The sequence below is a fragment of the Somniosus microcephalus genome, chromosome 14 (genome assembly GCF_052327205.1).
Source record: "Somniosus microcephalus isolate GS21.2 chromosome 14, FLI_Smic_1.0, whole genome shotgun sequence".
NCBI lineage: Eukaryota > Metazoa > Chordata > Chondrichthyes > Squaliformes > Somniosidae > Somniosus > Somniosus microcephalus.
In genome coordinates this window covers 36,378,843-36,395,987 of record NC_141000.1, presented here as the reverse complement: position 1 = coordinate 36,395,987, position 17,145 = coordinate 36,378,843, and positions in this window count along the sequence as shown.

Sequence of the window (17,145 nt, the reverse complement as noted above, 5' to 3'; positions counted from 1 at the left end):
TGGCTCTTAAAGGCACATACACTACAACCCCCTCAGCCTTCTCTTTTCTAAAGTAAAGAGTCTCAGCCTGTTCAATCTTTCCTGATAGTTATAACCTCTCAATTCTGATATCATTCTTGTAAATCTTTTTGCACCTTCTCTAGTGCCTCTATACCCTTTTTATAATATGGAGACCAGAACTGTGCTCAGAATTCTAAGTGTGGTCTAACCAAGATTCTATATTAATTTAACATAACTTTTCTGCTTTTGAATTCTATTCCTCTAGAATGCTTTGTTTGCATTGTTATGGCTTTGTTAACCTACATTGTTACTTTTAATGATTTATGAATGTGTCCCCCTAGATCCCTTTGCTCTTCTGCCCCATTTAGATGTTTATTTTCCAAGAAGTGTGGGGCCTCCTTATTCCTCCAACCAAAATGTCCTGCCTCACACTGGTCTATATTGAAGTTAATTTGCCATTTGCACACACATTCTGCAAGTTTATGAACACCTTCTTGTATTTTGTCGCAGCCCTACTCTGTGTTAACTATATTTGGTGTCATCTGCAAATTTTGAAATTGGACTTCCAATTCTAGAGTCAAAATTGTTTATGTAAATGGTGAACAAAAGTGGTCCCAGCACCGATCCCTGTGGAACACCACTTCCCACTTTTTGCCAGTCTGAGTAAATATCTTTAACCCCTAGAAACATAGAAGATAGGAGCAGGAGTAGGCTATTTGGCCCCTCGAACCTGCTCCGCCATTCAATGAGATCATGGCTGATCATCCAAACTCAGTACCCTGTCCCTGCCTTCTCCCCAATCCCTTGATCCCTTTAGCCTTAAGAAATATATTTAACTCCTTCTTGAATATATTTAATGAATTGGCCTCAACTGCCTTCTGTGGTAGGGAATTCCACAGGTTCACCACTCTCTAGGTGAAGAAATTCCTCCTCATCTCTGTCCTAAATGGCTTACCCCTTATCTTTAGACTGTGACCCCTGGTTCTGGACGCCCCCGCCATCGGGAACATCCTTCCTGCATCTAGCCTATCTAGTCCTGTTAGAATTTTATAAGTTTCAATGAGATCCCCACTCATTCTTTTAAACTCCAGCGAGTATAAGCCCAATCGACCCAATCTCTCCTCATACATCATTCCTGCCATCCCAGGTATCAGTCTCTGTTTTCTGTTTTGTAGCCATCTTTCTATCTATTGTGCTACTTGTCCCCTGACTCCACATGTTTTGACTTTAGTCATGAGTCTACTACGGTACCTTATTGAAGGCCTTTTGAAAATCCAAATAAATCATATCTACTGCATTACCCTTGTCTACTCTTTCTATTACTTCTGCAAAGAATTCAATAACATTGCTTATGCATGACATTATATTTTTAGTTTCTAGATGTTTTTCTATTACATCTTTAAGTAAGTCCATTATCTTTCCTACTTTCAACTTTATGTTAACTGGTCTATAATTCCCTGGATTTGTTCTATCTCCTTTCTTAAATATAGTAATCACATCAGCTGCCCACCAGTCATCTGGCACTATTCCCTTTTCTAATAAATTTTTATGCAAATGTAATAGTGCCTCTGCTATCTCCTTCTTAGCTTCTTTTAATATGTACGGATACAATCCTTCTGGACCCAAAGTTTTATCCTCTCTAAGCTTGACTAGTTTATTAATTATTTCCCCCCTTTCTATCTTAAATGTCTTGATATATTTTTGATCGCTTCTTCTAATGTCATGTCCACCATGTCAGTCTCCCTGGTAAATACTGAGGCAAAGTAATTATTTAATATTTCTGCCATGTCGCTGTCATTACGTGTGAGTTTATCTTATGCATCCTTTTCTGGCCCTATCCCTATCCTGATTTTCTTTTTGTTATTTACGTGTCTGTAAAATACTTTACTATTTCTTTTTATATACGTTAATAATTTAATTTTGTAGTTCCTCTTTGCCTTCCTAAGTGTTTTCTTGACTTCTTTCCTAAACTCTTCATATTCCCTTTTGTCATCCTTGCCTTTATTCTCTATGTACTTAGTGTATGCCTTTTTCTTTAGTTTCAATTTTACCGTTATCTCTTTATTCATCCATGGTATTTCATTATTGGCTAGTTTGTTCTTATTTTTAGTGGAATATATTTCTCCTGAACTCTATTGATCACCTTTTAAAATATTTTGCCCTGCTGTTCTATCACTTTATTTGTCAAAAACATTTTCCAGTTTATCTTCCCTACTCCCATTCTCATCCCCTAAAAATTAGTGTTTTTCCAATCTATTACTTTGGTCTTTTAAAAGTGGTGGCAGCAACGAGGCCCGACCAGAGCGACGGACCTGGGTGAGGAGTGCAGAGCGAGCAGCGAGGCTTAAAAGCGGCGGCAGCAGCGAGGCCCGACCAGAGCGACGGACCTGGGTGAGGAGTGCAGAGCGAGCAGCGAGGCTTAAAAGCAGCAGCAGCAGCAGCGAGGCCCGACCAGAGCGATGGACCTGGGTGAGGAGTGCAGAGCGAGCAGCGAGGCTTAAAAGCGGTGGCAGCAGCAGCGAGGCCCGACCAGAGCGATGGACCTGGGTGAGGAGTGCAGAGCGAGCAGCGAGGCTTAAAAGCAGCGGCAGCAGCGAGGCCTGAACAGAGCGACGGACCTGGGCGAGGAGTGCAGAGCGAGCAGCGAGGCGTAAAAGCGATGGCAGCAGCGAGGCCCAACCAGAGCGACGGACCTGGGTGAGGAGTGCAGAGTGAGCAGCGAGGCTTAAAAGCGGCGGCAGCAGCGAGGCCTGACCAGAGCGGCGGACCTGGGTGAGGAGTGCAGAGCGAGCAGCGAGGCTTAAAAGCGGCGGCAGCAGCAGCGAGGCCCGACCAGAGCGACGGACCTGGGTGAGGAGTGCAGAGCGAGCAGCGAGGCTTCAAAGCGGCGGCAGCAGCGAGGTATACCAATTCAGCAGCGGGAGAGAGAGGTAAAAAGTAATCAAAGTGTGACGTCACCAGGAAGCAGGTAAGTGATTGGTTGGTGAGTATTTCTCTATTTTTAAACTTTAACTCTGGGGCTTATAGTTACTAAGGTCTCTCTGGTGTAGCGGGGACTGTTGGTAAACCATTTAACTAGTGTAATTAGTGGGATTGATTGTTTTAATTTAAATTCAATTAATTAAAGGGAAAGTCATGGCAGGACAGCCCGGCCACATGGTATGCTTCTCCTGCGATATGTGGGAACTCAGGGACACTCCCTGTGTCCCTGACAACTACATGTGCAGGAAGTGCATCCAGCTGCAGCTACTGACAGACCACATTGCGGCGCTGGAGCTGCGATTGGATGCATACTAGAGCATTCACGATGCTCGGGACATCGTGAATAGCACGTTTACAGAGTTGGACACACCGCAGGTAGAGGTTGGACAGGAAGAAAGGGAATGGGTGACCAACAGGCAGAGTACTAGGCGCAGGCAGGTAGTGCAGGGGTCCCCTGTGGACATCCCCCTCTCAAACAAAAACACCACTTTGAGTGAAGTTGGGGGGGATGGCTTATCAGAGGAAAGCAGCAGCAGCCAACTTCCTGGCACCAGGGGTGGCTCTGCTGCACAGCACGGGAGGAAAAAGAGGGGTAGAGCTATAGTAACAGGGGATTCTATTGTAAGGGGAATAGATAGGCGTTTCTGCGGTCGCAAACGAGATTCCAGGATGGTGTTTTGCCTCCCTAGTGCAAGGGTCAAGGATGTCTCAGAGCGGCTGCAGAACATCTTGGAAGAGGAGGGTGAACAGCCAGTTGTCGTGGTGCATATAGGCACCAATGATATAGGTAAAAGCGGAATATAGGGAGTTAGGAAGTAAATTAAAAAATAGGACTTCAAAGGTAGTAATCTCAGGATTGCTACCAGTGCCACGTGCTAGTCAGAGTAGAAATAGAAGGATATTTTAGATGAATACGTGGCTAGAGGAATGGTGCAACGGGGAGGGATTCAAGTTCCTGGGACATTGGAACCCGTTCTGCGAGAGGTGGGACCAGTACAAAACGGACGGTTTGCACCTGGGCAGGGCTGGAACCGATGTCCTAGGGGGAGAGTTTGCTAGTGCTCTGGGGGAGGGTTTAAACTAAAATGGCAGGGGGTTGGGAACCTGAGCAAGGAGAGAGAGGAAAGGGAAACAAGGATAAAAGCAAAAGATAGGAAGGAGAAAAACAAAAGTGGCAGTCAGAGAAATCAATGGTTTAAATCAAACGTGGCCACAGTAAATAATAATTCTAATAGGTCTAAGAGCGTTAAAAAAACAAGCCTGAAGGCTTTGTGTCTTAATGCGAGGAGCATTCGTAATAAGGTGGATGAATTGGCTGTGCAAATAGAGGTAAACAAATATGATTTGGTTGGGATTACGGAAACGTGGCTCAAGAATGGCAAGGCTGGGAACTCAACATCCAGGGGTATTCGATATTCAGGAAAGATAGGCAAAAAGGAAAGGGAGGAGGGGTAGCATTACTGGTTAAAGAAGGGATTAACACAATTGTAAGGAAGGCTCGAAGGGCCGAATGGCCTACTCCTGCTCCTATCTTCTATGTTTCTATGAAGGATATTGGCTCTGATGATGTGGAATCTGTATAGGTAGAATTGAGAAATACTAAGGGGCAGAAAACGTTAGTGGGAGTTTTATATAGACCACCAAACAGTAAGGCGGAGGCTGGGGATGGCATTAAAAGGGAAATTAAAGAAGCGTGCAATAAGGGCACAGCAGTCATCATGGGTGACTTTAATCTACATATAGATTGGGCTAACCAAATTAGTAACAATACTGTGGAGGAGGAATTCCTGGAGTGTTTACGGGATGGTTTCCTGGACCAATATGTCGAGGAACCAGCCAGAGATCAGGCCATCTTAGACTGGGTATTATGTAACGAGAAAGGATTAATTAGCAATCTTGTTGTACGAGGCCCCTTGGGTCGGAGCGATCATAATATGATTGAATTCTTCATTAAGATGGAGAATGAAGTAGTTGACTCAGAGGCTAGGGTCCTAAATTTAAATAAAGGAAACTACGATGGTCTGAGGAGCGAGTTGGGTAGGATTGATTGGGGAATGTCACTTGTTGACGGTGGATAGGCAATGGCAAACATTCAAAGACCGAATGGATGAACTACAGAATTTGTTCATCCCAGTTTGGTATAAAAATAAAACAAAAAAGGTGACTCAACCGTGGCTAACAAGGGAAATTAAGGATAGCATAAGATCCAAGGAGAGGACGTATAAATTGGCCAGAAAAAGCAATAATCCTGAGGATTGGGAGCAGTTTAGGATTCAACAAAGGAGGACAAAGGGATTAATTAAGAAGGGGAAAATAGAATATGAGAGTAAGCTTGCAGGGAACATAAAAACTGACTGTAAAAGCTTTTATAGGTATGTGAAGAGAATAAGATTGGTGAAGTCAAGCGTAGGTCCCTTGCAGTCATAATCACGGGAATTTATAATGGGGAACAAAGAAATAGCAAACCAACTAAATACATATTTTGGTTCTGTCTTCACAAAGGAGGACACAAATAACCTCCCAGAGATGCCGGGGAACATAGGGTCTGATGAAAGGGTGGAACTGAAAGAAATCAGTATTTGTAGGGAAATGGTGTTAGGAAAATTGATGGGACTGAAGGCCGATAAATCCCCAGGGCCTGATAATCTACATCCTAGGGTACTTAAGGAAGTGGCCCTAGAAATAGTAGATGCATTGCTGGTCATCTTCCAGAACTCGATAGACTCTGGAACAGTACCCATGGATTGGAGGGTAGCTAATGTTACCCCACTATTCAAAAAAGGTGGCAGAGAAAAAGCGGGGAATTATAGACCGGTAAGCCTGACATCAGTAGTGGGGAAAATGCTAGACTCCATTATAAAAGATGTAATAGCAGAGCACTTGGAAAGCAGTGACAGGATCGGACAAAGTCAACATGGATTTACAAAAGGTAGATCGTGCTTGACTAATCTACTGGAATTTTTTGAGGATGTAACTGGTAAAATAGATAAGGGAGAACCGGTGGATGTGGTGTATTTGGACTTTCAGAAGGCTTTCAATAAGGTCCCGCATAAGAGATTAGCATGCAAAATTAAGGCACATGGGATTGGGGGCAAGGTATTGACTTGGATAGAGAACTGGTTGGCGGATAGAAAGCAAAGAGTTGGAATAAACGGGTCGTTTTCTGAGTGGCAGGCAATGACTAGTGGGGTACCGCAAGGATCGGTCCTAGGACCCCAGCTGTTCACAATATATATTATTGATCTGGATGAGGGAATTGGATGTAATATCTCCAAATTTGCAGACAACACAAAGCTGGGTGAGAGGGTATGCTGTGAGGAGGATGTCATGAAACTCCAGTACGATTTGGACAGGTTGGGTGATTGGGCAGAAACATGGCAAATGCACTATAATGTGGATAAATGTGCGGTTATCCACATTGGTGGCAAAAATAGGAAGGCAGATTGTTATCTGAACGGCAATAGATTGGGAGAAGGGGAAGTGCAAAGAAACCTGGGTGTTCTTGTGCACCAGTCGCTGAAGGTAAGCATGCAGGTGCAGCAGGCGGTTAAGAAGGCAAATGGTATGTTGGCCTTCGTAGCAAGAGGGTTCGAGTACAGGAACAAGGATGTCTTGCTGCAGTTGTACTGGCCTTGGTGAGACCGCACCTTGAGTATTGTGTGCAGTTTTGGTCGCTTTATCTGAGGAAGGACGTTCTTGCCATGGAAGGAGTGCAGCGAAGATTCACCAGGCTGATACCTGGGATGGCAGGAATGACGTATGAGGAGAGATTATGTCGAATGGGCTTATACTCACTGGAGTTTAGAAGATTGAGAGGGGATCTCATCGAAACCTATAAAATTCTGTCAGGCCTGGACAGACTAGATGCAGGAAGGATGTTTCCGATGGCCGGGGAGTCCAGAACCAGGGGTCATAATCTAAGGATAAGGGGTAAGCCATTTAGGACTGAAATGAGGAGGAATTTCTTCGCCCAGAGAGTGGTGAACCTGTGGAATTCTCTGCCACAGAGGGCGGTGGAGGCCAGTTCATTAAATATATTCAAGAAAGAGTTGGATATATTTCTTAAAGCTAAAGGGATCAAGGGATATGGGGAGAAGGCAGGGACAGGGTACTGAATTTGGAGGATCAGCCATGATCTCATTGAATGGCGGAGCAGGCTCGAGGGGCCAAATGGCGTACTCCTGCTCCTATCTTCTATGTTTCTATATCTTACTTATGTCTTTCTCAATCATTATCTTAATTCTTATTATGCTGTGATCGCTATTGCCTAGATATTCCCCTAAGCTTACTTCTCTTTCTGCTCTGGTTAAGTTCCCATTATTAGATCAAGCAGTGAGTCCTCTCTTGTTGGGCCTCTTACATTTTGGGTTAGAAAGGAGTCCTGAACACACTGTAAAAACTCCATTCCCTTTCCCCGCCTCTTCTTGCCAGTTTATTTGGGTGTAGATGAAATCGCCCGTGATTACTATTCCTATGTTTTTTACTCATTTCATAGATTTGTTTACATATTTCTTCCTCCACTTCCCTTCCACCGTTAGGTGGTCTGGAGAATACCCCTATTAGCGGATTGATGCATTATTACCCTTTATCTAAATCTATATGGATTCTGTTTCCATCTTAATGTTTATGTCCCTTTTATCTACTGCCATTACGTTATCTCTAATTAGTACATGTATCCCACACCCCACACTTCTTCCTTCTCTATCCTTTCTAAAATATGTTATATCCCACTGTATTTAACTGCCAGTCCTGTTCTTTATGTAGTCATGTTTCAGCTATCCCTACTGCATCTGGCTCCTCATTACAAATTATTGCCACCAGTTCCCCCTTTTTGTTTTACACTTATGTTCTATAACTGTATTTGTTCTCTGACTATTTATGTTACCATTATTCCATACCTGGTCGAAACTTAATTCTTATTTCCTAATTCTTTTATCCTCAGATTGATGGTATTTTCACCAGCTCACTCCCCCTGTTTTACTACTTTGAAGTCCTATCCACAGCTTTATTTTTCCTTTCTGCTACGACAGTGGTCCCATTCTAGTTCAGGTGGAGCCAGTCCCATGCTATGGGGCAAGCACTGTTCTCCCCTGTGGAGACAATATGGTTTTACTGTAGAACACCATGGGCTCAACCAGAGCAGGACCACAGCACCTTTGCTCCATCTTAAAATAAAATCTTATCCCAAATTTTGCACAATCTTTAGGAGTTGTAGGCAGCTCAGCATGGACAGAATCAGCACAGGACAGTCAGGGTCAGCTCAGGACAGTCAGAGTCAGCTCAGTGATGTGCCTCAATAATCCTGAGACTCGATGTTAGCGAAACAAAACAAGGCTTTTATTAACTTAGAAGATAACACGCAGTGGAGAGAGGTATCTTCCCTGGAGGTCTGCAGTACTGGCTGTGAGGCCAGACTGAGCTGGCTTCCATAGAGGCCAGGTATGGGCGGAGCCCTACACACAACACATTCCATACATTCCAATACACAATACAATGGTGAGGAGAAACCTGAAACCAACCACAGTCACAGGCAATACAATGGTAAGGGGGAACCTGAAACCAACCACAGTCACAGGCAGTGATGAATGGAATATTTCATCACATTCAGCACAGTCAGAGTCAGCTCAGGACAGTCAGAGTCAGCTCAGCACAGTAAGAGTCAACTCAGCACAGTCAGAGTCAAACTCAGCCCAGTCAGAGTCAGCTCAGCCCAGTCAGAGTCAGCTCAGGACAGTCAGAGTCAGCTCAGCCCAGTCAGAGTCAGCTCAGCAAAGTCAGAGTCAACTCAGCACAGTCAGAGTCAAACTCAGCACAGTCAGAGTCAGCTCAGCACAGTCAGAGTCAGCTCAGCACAGTCAGAGTCAAACTCAGCCCAGTCAGAGTCAGCTCAGCACAGTCAGAGTCAGCTCAGCACAGTCAGAGTCAGCTCAGCACAGTCAGAGTCAGCTCAGCACAGTCAGAGTCAGCTCAGCCCAGTCAGAGTCAGCTCAGCCCAGTCAGAGTCAGCTCAGCACAGTCAGAGTCAAACTCAGCCCAGTCAGAGTCAGCTCAGCACAGTCAGAGTCAGCTCAGCACAGTCAGAGTCAGCTCAGCACAGTCAGAGTCAGCCCAGCACAGTCAGAGTCAGCTCAGCCCAGTCAGAGTCAGCTCAGCACAGTCACAGTCAGCTCAGCACAGTCAGAGTCAGCTCAGCACAGTCAGAGTCAGCCCAGCACAGTCAGAGTCAGCCCAGCACAGTCAGAGTCAGCTCAGCACAGTCAGAGTCAGCTCAGCCCAGTCAGAGTCAGCTCAGCACAGTCAGAGTCAGCACAGCACAGTCAGAATCAGCACAGTCAGAGTCAGCTCAGCACAGTCAGAGTCAGTACAGTCAGAGTCAGCTCAGCACAGTCAGGGTCAACTCAGCACAGTCAGTGTTGGCTCAGCACAGTCAGGGTCAACTCAGCACAGTCAGAGTCAGCTCAGGACAGTCAGAGTCAGCACAGCACAGTCAGAGTCAGCACAGCACAGTCAGAGTCAGCTCAGCACAGTCAGAGTCAGCACAGTCAGAGTCAGCACAGTCAGAGTCAGCTCAGCACAGTCAGAGTCAGCTCAGCACAGTCAGAGTCAGCTCAGCACAGTCAGGGTCAACTCAGCACAGTCAGTGTCAGCTCAGCACAGTCAGGGTCAACTCAGCACAGTCAGAGTCAGCTCAGGACAGTCAGAGTCAGCACAGCACAGTCAGAGTCAGCACAGCACAGTCAGAGTCAGCTCAGCACAGTCAGTCAACTCAGCCCAGTCAGAGTCAGCTCAGCCCAGTCAAAGTCAGCACAGTCAGAGTCAGCACAGCACAGTCAGAGTCAGCTCAGCACAGTCAGAGTCAGCTCAGCACAGTCAGAGTCAGTATAGACAGAGTCAGCTCAGCACAGTCAGAGTCAGCTCAGCACAGTCAGAGTCAACTCAGCACAGTCAGAGCCAACTCAGCACAGTCAGAGTCTACTCAGCACAGTCAGAGTTCTTATGTTCATTAATAACTAGACATTCTTATTATGAACACAGCTAGCTTCTAGCTAGTCATTTATTCAGTACACGTTCTCTAGGTACAGTATCTGTAGAGATGCAGCATGTGTGCTCCTGTGTGCAGGCTGCCATCTTGACTGTTGCCTTGTGGGTAGCCTAGTGCCTCATGGGTAATGTAGTCTTAATATCTATACAGCTGGGTAGTGTAGTTTTATATACATACAGCTATATACAGCCCTACACAGCTCTACGGCTCCACCTAGTGTCCACTATAGAATGACATGTTATTGATCATTGCATCCCCCTTTCTTTGAGGTTTAACAAAATCAATATCAATCAACTTTCAAGAAAACAATAAAGATAATATCAGGAACACTTTTGTTAGTGCTCTATAAACATAAACATTTTCAAAACAGTCAACACATTTTCAAAGCTTTACATTGTACTCAAAGATTAAGTCTATCAGGCTTTTTTACTTCATGTGTGGGTCTTCTCAACACGGGTAAGTCTGATGTGTCTTCATGAGATTGTTCTGGCGGTGAATGACAAGATGCAGTTGCGGCATTGTCATCAATCTGGTCTTGAATAGTCTCTTGTGTTTTTAGGAGGGAACGGCGGTTCCTCCTGAGAATCTGTCCTTCCTCAGTTCTAACAGTGTATGACCTTGGTCCTACTTCCTCAAGAACTGTAGCTTTCCTGTTCCATGCATCTGGATCCTCAATCCTGACAACATCATCCCTTGTCAATGGTTTTAGAGTTTTGGATGACTTGTCACAGTATGATTTCTGTTTCAGCTTTAACAGTTGAAGTCTCTGTCTCAGTTCCTCACTTTGCTGTTCTTTTGCACAGCAGGGTAGCGTGGTGCACAACTTGCGACCCATTAGTAGTTCAGCAGGTGAAGAACCACAGTCTAAAGGTGAGGCTCGGTAGCTCAGCAGGGCAAGATAAGGATCAGACTTGCATTCTGTCGCTTTCTTCAGTAGCTGCTTGAGAACTTGAACACCTTTCTCTGCCTTACCATTTGACTGAGCATACAAAGGACTGGATGTGATGTGCTGAAAGTCATAATGTGCTGCAAACTGTTGCCACTCCTTACAGTTGAAGCACGGACCATTGTCGCTAATGGCAATCCTGGGAATTCCATGTCTGGCGAAGATGGATTTCACATGCATTATGACACTGCTTGCTGTGGTGCTTGAGACCAGTGCCATCTCAGGATAGTTAGAATAGTAGTCAATCACTATTAGATAGTCTTTACCATTTAAATGAAAAATGTCCATACCAACCTTTTGCCATGGTGCTGTTGGTATGTCAGCTACTATCATTGGTTCCTTTGCTTGTTTGTTTTGGTGTTTCTGACATGTCTCACATTTGCCTATCATGTTCTCAATGTCCTTATTTATGCCAGGCCAATAAACAGTGTCTCTTGCCCTCCTTTTGCATTTTTCAATTCCGAGGTGTCCCTCATGAATCCTTTTGAGCATGTCTTGACATAGAGCCTGTGGAATGATGATTCTGTTCTGTTTTAGTAATAGTCCACTTGCGACACTCAATTCTGACCTTATGTGAAAATATTTTGGACAGGAACCTTTTGGCCAACCATGATGAATGTTCTCTATTACTGTTTGTAATACTGTATCTTTTACTGCTTCTTCTGCTATTTGCTTTGATTTTGTGTCTGACACGGGCAGCGCAGCAGTGACCATACTCACATGAACATCCATGTCTTCTTCAGTAGAGCTCACATGACTCATTGTGGATGCTCGGGATAGTGCACCTGCTAACACTATGTATTTGCCTGGTGTGTAGATCAGTTCAAAGTCATATCTTTGCAGCTTCATCATGAGTCGTTGAATCCTTGGAGACATCTCATTCAGGTTCTTTTTTATGATGGCAACCAGAGGGCTGTGGTCTGTCTCAACTGTGAAGGTGGGAAGTCCATATATGTAGCCATGAAACTTTTCTATTCCAACTACCAAGCCCAGACATTCCTTTTCAATCTGGGCGTATCGACACTCAGTATCAGTCATAGACCTGGAGGCATAGGCAACAGGCTTCCAATCTTCACCCTCTGCTTGTAGCAAGACCGCACCTAGGCCATCTTTTGATGCATCCGTTGACACTTTTATTCTCTTTGTTGGGTCAAAGAAGGTGAGTACAGGTGTGGTTGTCAGCACTGTTTTGAGGTTTATCCACTCTTGTTCATGTCTTTCTGTCCATGCGAACTCCTTTGTTTTATGTAGCAGGTCTCGCAGACAGGCTGTCTTGGCTGACAAGTTAGGAATGAACTTTCCAATGAAGTTTATCATCCCCATGATGCGTAGCACTCCTTTTTTGTCAGTGGGTCGGGGCATTTTGAGTATGGCGTTTATTTTTTCCATATCTGGCTCTATTCCTTTACCAGATAGATTATCTCCTAGGAAAGTGAATTCCTGGACGCCAAACTGACACTTGGCTTTGTTGAGCTTCAGTCCATTCCGGCGTATGCTCTGTAGCACTTTAGTCAGTCTCTCATTGTGTTCTTTCAGTGTGGAGCCCCAGATGATGATGTCATCAACATAGACCCGAACTCCTTCCAGACCTTCAATTATGTGTTCCATCGCTCTATGAAAGATTTCAGATGCAGATATTATCCCAAAAGGCATTCTGAGGAAACAATACCTGCCAAATGGTGTGTTGAAGGTACAGTATTTGGTGCTCTCTTCATCCAGTTTAGTTGCCAAAATCCTTGTGAGGCATCGAGCTTTGTAAAGTATCTGGCACCTGACATTTCACTGGTGATTTCTTCTTGCTTGGGAATCTGGTAGTGTTCACGTTTTATGTTTGCATTTAAGTCCTTTGGATCCATGCATATTCTTAGATCATTGTTCTTTTTCTTTACACATACCATGGAGTTAACCCAGTCTGTTGGCTCTTCGACTTTCCTGATGACTCCTAGTGTGGTCATTCTGTCCAGTTCATTCATGAGCCGGTCACGCAGGGGTGCTGCAACTCTTCATGGAGCATGTACCACTGGCTGAGCATCCTGCTTTAGCTGGATCTTGTAAGTGAATGGTAGAACTCCAAATCCTTTGAACACATCCTGGAAATTATTCACTACAGAATCCACCGAGTCATCTGGTCTGCTTATGGCACAGTTTATACGGTAGACTCTTTTGACCAGTTCTAAGTCCTCACAAGCTTTGTCACCCAGTAGTGAATCAAGCCTTTCAGCCACAACAGAAAACATGAGATGATGCACTTTGTCTTTGACTGTCACTTTAAGTCTGCATACACCTAAGCTATCTATTTTCTGTCCATTATAGTCCTTCAGTAGTACTGACTTTTTCTGTATTTTGGGCTTTTCTTTCATATTGTTAATGTCACTCATACTGATTAAGTTTGCTTTTGCCCCAGTGTCTAGTTTCAAGGTAACTAATGCTCCATTTATCTGCAGTGGGATCATCCACTTGTCCTCTTTTACTGCATTAACTTTATGTTCAGCATTGTCCATTTCTGAGGGCTGCACATTTTCTGTATCCTTTTTGATATTGTCACATGACACCATTCCTACAAAAAATGTCTCACTTAAATCAGTGTCCTCAATTACATTAACTCGTTGCCCTTTCTTAGTTTGTGCTTTTGAAAAGCATTGTTTGGCAAAGTGATTCTTTCCATTACACTTTGTGCACATTTTTCCAAACGCTGGGCATTGTCTTAACTGGTGTTTGTAGCCACAGCGTTTACAATTAAAAATGTCATCCTCCGATTGCTTTTCATTTCTGTTCTGCCCATGTTTCTTCCCCTTATAGGACACAGCACCGACAGCAGCATTATCACTCATTACAATCGCATCATTATTGATTTCACTGAAAGTCTTCGCGTGCTTTCGAGCTAGCTCGCTGGCTTGGCATATTTTCACTGCATTTTCCAAATTTAGTTCGGTTTCTCTCAACAGATGTTCCATGACTTTTTTATCATGAATACCAAACACAATCTGGTCACGAATCATGGATGCTTTGAGTTCAGAGAAATTACATGTCTGTGCTTTCAGTTTCAGATCAGTTATAAAGCTATCAAAAGTCTCATTTTGCTGCTGTGTCCGAGAACAGAAGATGTATCTTTCATAGGTCTCATTCTTTTTGGGAGAGCAATGTGCATCAAATTTTTTTAGCACATCTTCTAATTTTTCTCTGTTCTCCACTGGATTAAATACAAATGTATTAAATACCTCTATCGCCTGTGGACCTGCAACCGTAAGCAGCAACGCTATCTTCCTTGCGTCTGGCATCGTACTGAATCCAATGGCTGCAATGTAGAGTTTGAATTGTTGTTTAAGAGTCTGCCAATTGTAGTTGATGTTTCCTGTGAGTTTCAAACGCTCTGGTGGCTTCAAATTCTCCATGATGCTTTTCACAATTTTCAGCAGATCTTCACCACCCTGGTACCATCTTATGTTCATTTATAACTAGACATTCTTATTATGAACACAGCTAGCTTCTAGCTAGTCATTTATTCAGTACACGTTCTCTAGGTACAGTATCTGTAGAGATGCAGCATGTGTGCTTCTGTGTGCAGGCTGCCATCTTGACTGTTGCCTTGTGGGTAGCCTAGTGCCTCATGGGTAATGTAGTCTTAATATCTATACAGCTGGGTAGTGTAGTCTTATATACATACAGCTATATACAGCTCTACACAGCTCTACAGCTCCACCTAGTGCCCACTATAGAATGACATGTTATTGATCATTACAAGAGTCAGCACAGCACAGTCACAGTCAGCACAGTCAGAGTCACCTCAGTACAGTCAGAGTCAACCCAGCACAGTCAGAGTCAGCACAGTCAGAGTCAGCACAGCACAGTCAGAGTCAGCACAGTCAGAGTCAGCTCATCACAGTCAGAGTCAACTCAGCACAGTCAGAGTCAGCTCAGTACAGTCAGAGTCAACTCAGCACTGTCAGAGTCAACTCAGCCCAGTCAGAGTCAGCACAGCCAGAGTCACCTCAGTACAGTCAGAGTCAACTCAGCACAGTCAGAGTCAGCTCAGTACAGTCAGAGTCAACTCAGCACAGTCAGAGTCAACTCAGCCCAGTCAGAGTCAGCTCAGCACAGTCAGAGTCAACTCAGCACAGTCAGAGTCAACTCAGCCCAGTCAGAGTCAGCTCAGCACAGTCAGAGTCAACTCAGCACAGCGAGAGTCAACTCAGCCCAGTCAGAGTCAGCTCAGTGCAGTCAGAGTCAGCTCAGCACAGTCAGAATCCGCTCAGTCAGAGTCAGCCCAGCACAGTCAGAGTCAACTCAGCACAGTCAGAGTCAACTCAGCACAGTCAGAGTCAACTCAGCACAGTCAGAGTCAGCTCAGCACAGTCAGAGTCAGCACAGCACAGTCAGAGTCAGTTCAGCACAGTCAGAGTCAGCCCAGGACAGTCAGAGTCAGCCCAGCACAGTAAGAGTCAGCTCAGCACAGTCAGAGTCATCCCAGCACAGTCAGAATCAGCTCAGCCCAGTCAGAGTCAGCTCAGCATAGTCAGAGTCAGCCCAGGACATCTATTCACAATATATATTAATGATCAGACAGCTATTCACAACATATATAAATGATCTAGACGAGGGATCTAGATGTAACATCTCCAAGTTTGTAGATGACACAAAGCTGGATGGGCGTGTGTGCTGTGAGGGAATGCAGAGAAACTCCAGTATGATTTGGACAGGTTGCGTGATTGGGCAGAAGCATGGCAGATGCAGTATAATGTGGATAAATGCGAGGTTATCCACTTTGGTGGCCAAAACAGGAAGGCAGATTATTATCTGAACGGCAATAGATTGGGAGAAGGGGAAGTGCAACGAGACTTGAGTGTCCTTGTGCACCAGTCGCTGAAGGTAAGCATGCAGCTGCAGCAGGTGGTTAAGAAGGCAAATGGTATGTTGGCCTTCATAGCGAGAGGATTCGAGTACAGGAATAAGGATCTTTTGCTGCAGTTGTACAGGGCCTTGGTGAGACCACACCTTGAGTATTGTGTGCAGTTTTGGTCACCTTATCTGAGAAAGGATGTTCTTGCCATGGAGGGAGTGCAGCGAAGATTCACCAGACTGATACCTGGGATGGCAGGAATGACGTATGAAGTGAGATTGGGTCGATTAGGCTGAAGTAAGCCATTTAGGGCAGAGATGAGGAGAAATTTCTTCACCCAGTGAGTGGTGAACATGTGGAATTCTCTACCACAGAAGGCAGTTGAGGCCTATTCGTTAAATATATTCAAGAAGGAGTTAGATATATTTCTTAAGGCTAAAGGGATCAAGGGATATGGGAAGAAAACAGGGACAGTGTAGGTATTCGAGTTCACCTAAGTAGGTATTGGACGAATGCCTACTAAATAATCGAGCTCGACTTCAGGAGAACAATCAAGAAATTCTTTAATTCAAGAATAACCGAATTCCAACAGGTAGGTACAGGAAACAGATGAAATACAGCAGGTAAGAGAGATGGATGCAGGAGAGCCTTGGGGTAGGTCTTTCCCCAATGGGGACGCCACGAGGACTGAGTCCGCAGTCCCGTGGATTGTGTGATGACGTCATCACGCTCGGTCGCGTTTTCCCACGCTTAGGTGGTCACGTGCTTGGAGGGGTGTATACTTGCTGTTGCGTTGGGAGATGTCGTGGAGGCGGACGATCCGTGTGGCAGTAAAAATGTCGAATACAGAGACCGTAAGCAGGTGCGTGGTCTGCGCCGCATCAATGTTCTCGGCGAATGGGGCTTCTACCTTTATAAAGCACGAGGGCGGTTGCTGCTCCCTGTATTGTGGTAGCGACAGCGAAACGGCTGATGCTTCCATGGCGTGCTTCTTTTGTGAAAATCGTTCACAAAAATCGGGGTCCGGCTGCGTTTCGTACGTGAAAAACGGGCTCACCTCCAGGCTGCGCTTCCTTTGCGAATACGTTCGCAAAGGCGGGGTCGCCAATGTAGGAATCAGTGTTCGTCGGTTGTTGCTAGTCGGATGTTGTTCGCCGTGCTCTTCCTCTGTGAAATGGTTCACAGAGATGGGGTTCAGGCTGTGCGCTGCTTCCATGAAAAACATTCGCGGAAAACGGGGTCACCAATGTAGGTATAGGTGAGCTCCCGTCCTCAAGTCATTGGGTCCCCAATTGTAGGTATTCGAGTTCACCTAAGTAGGTATTGGACGAATGCCTA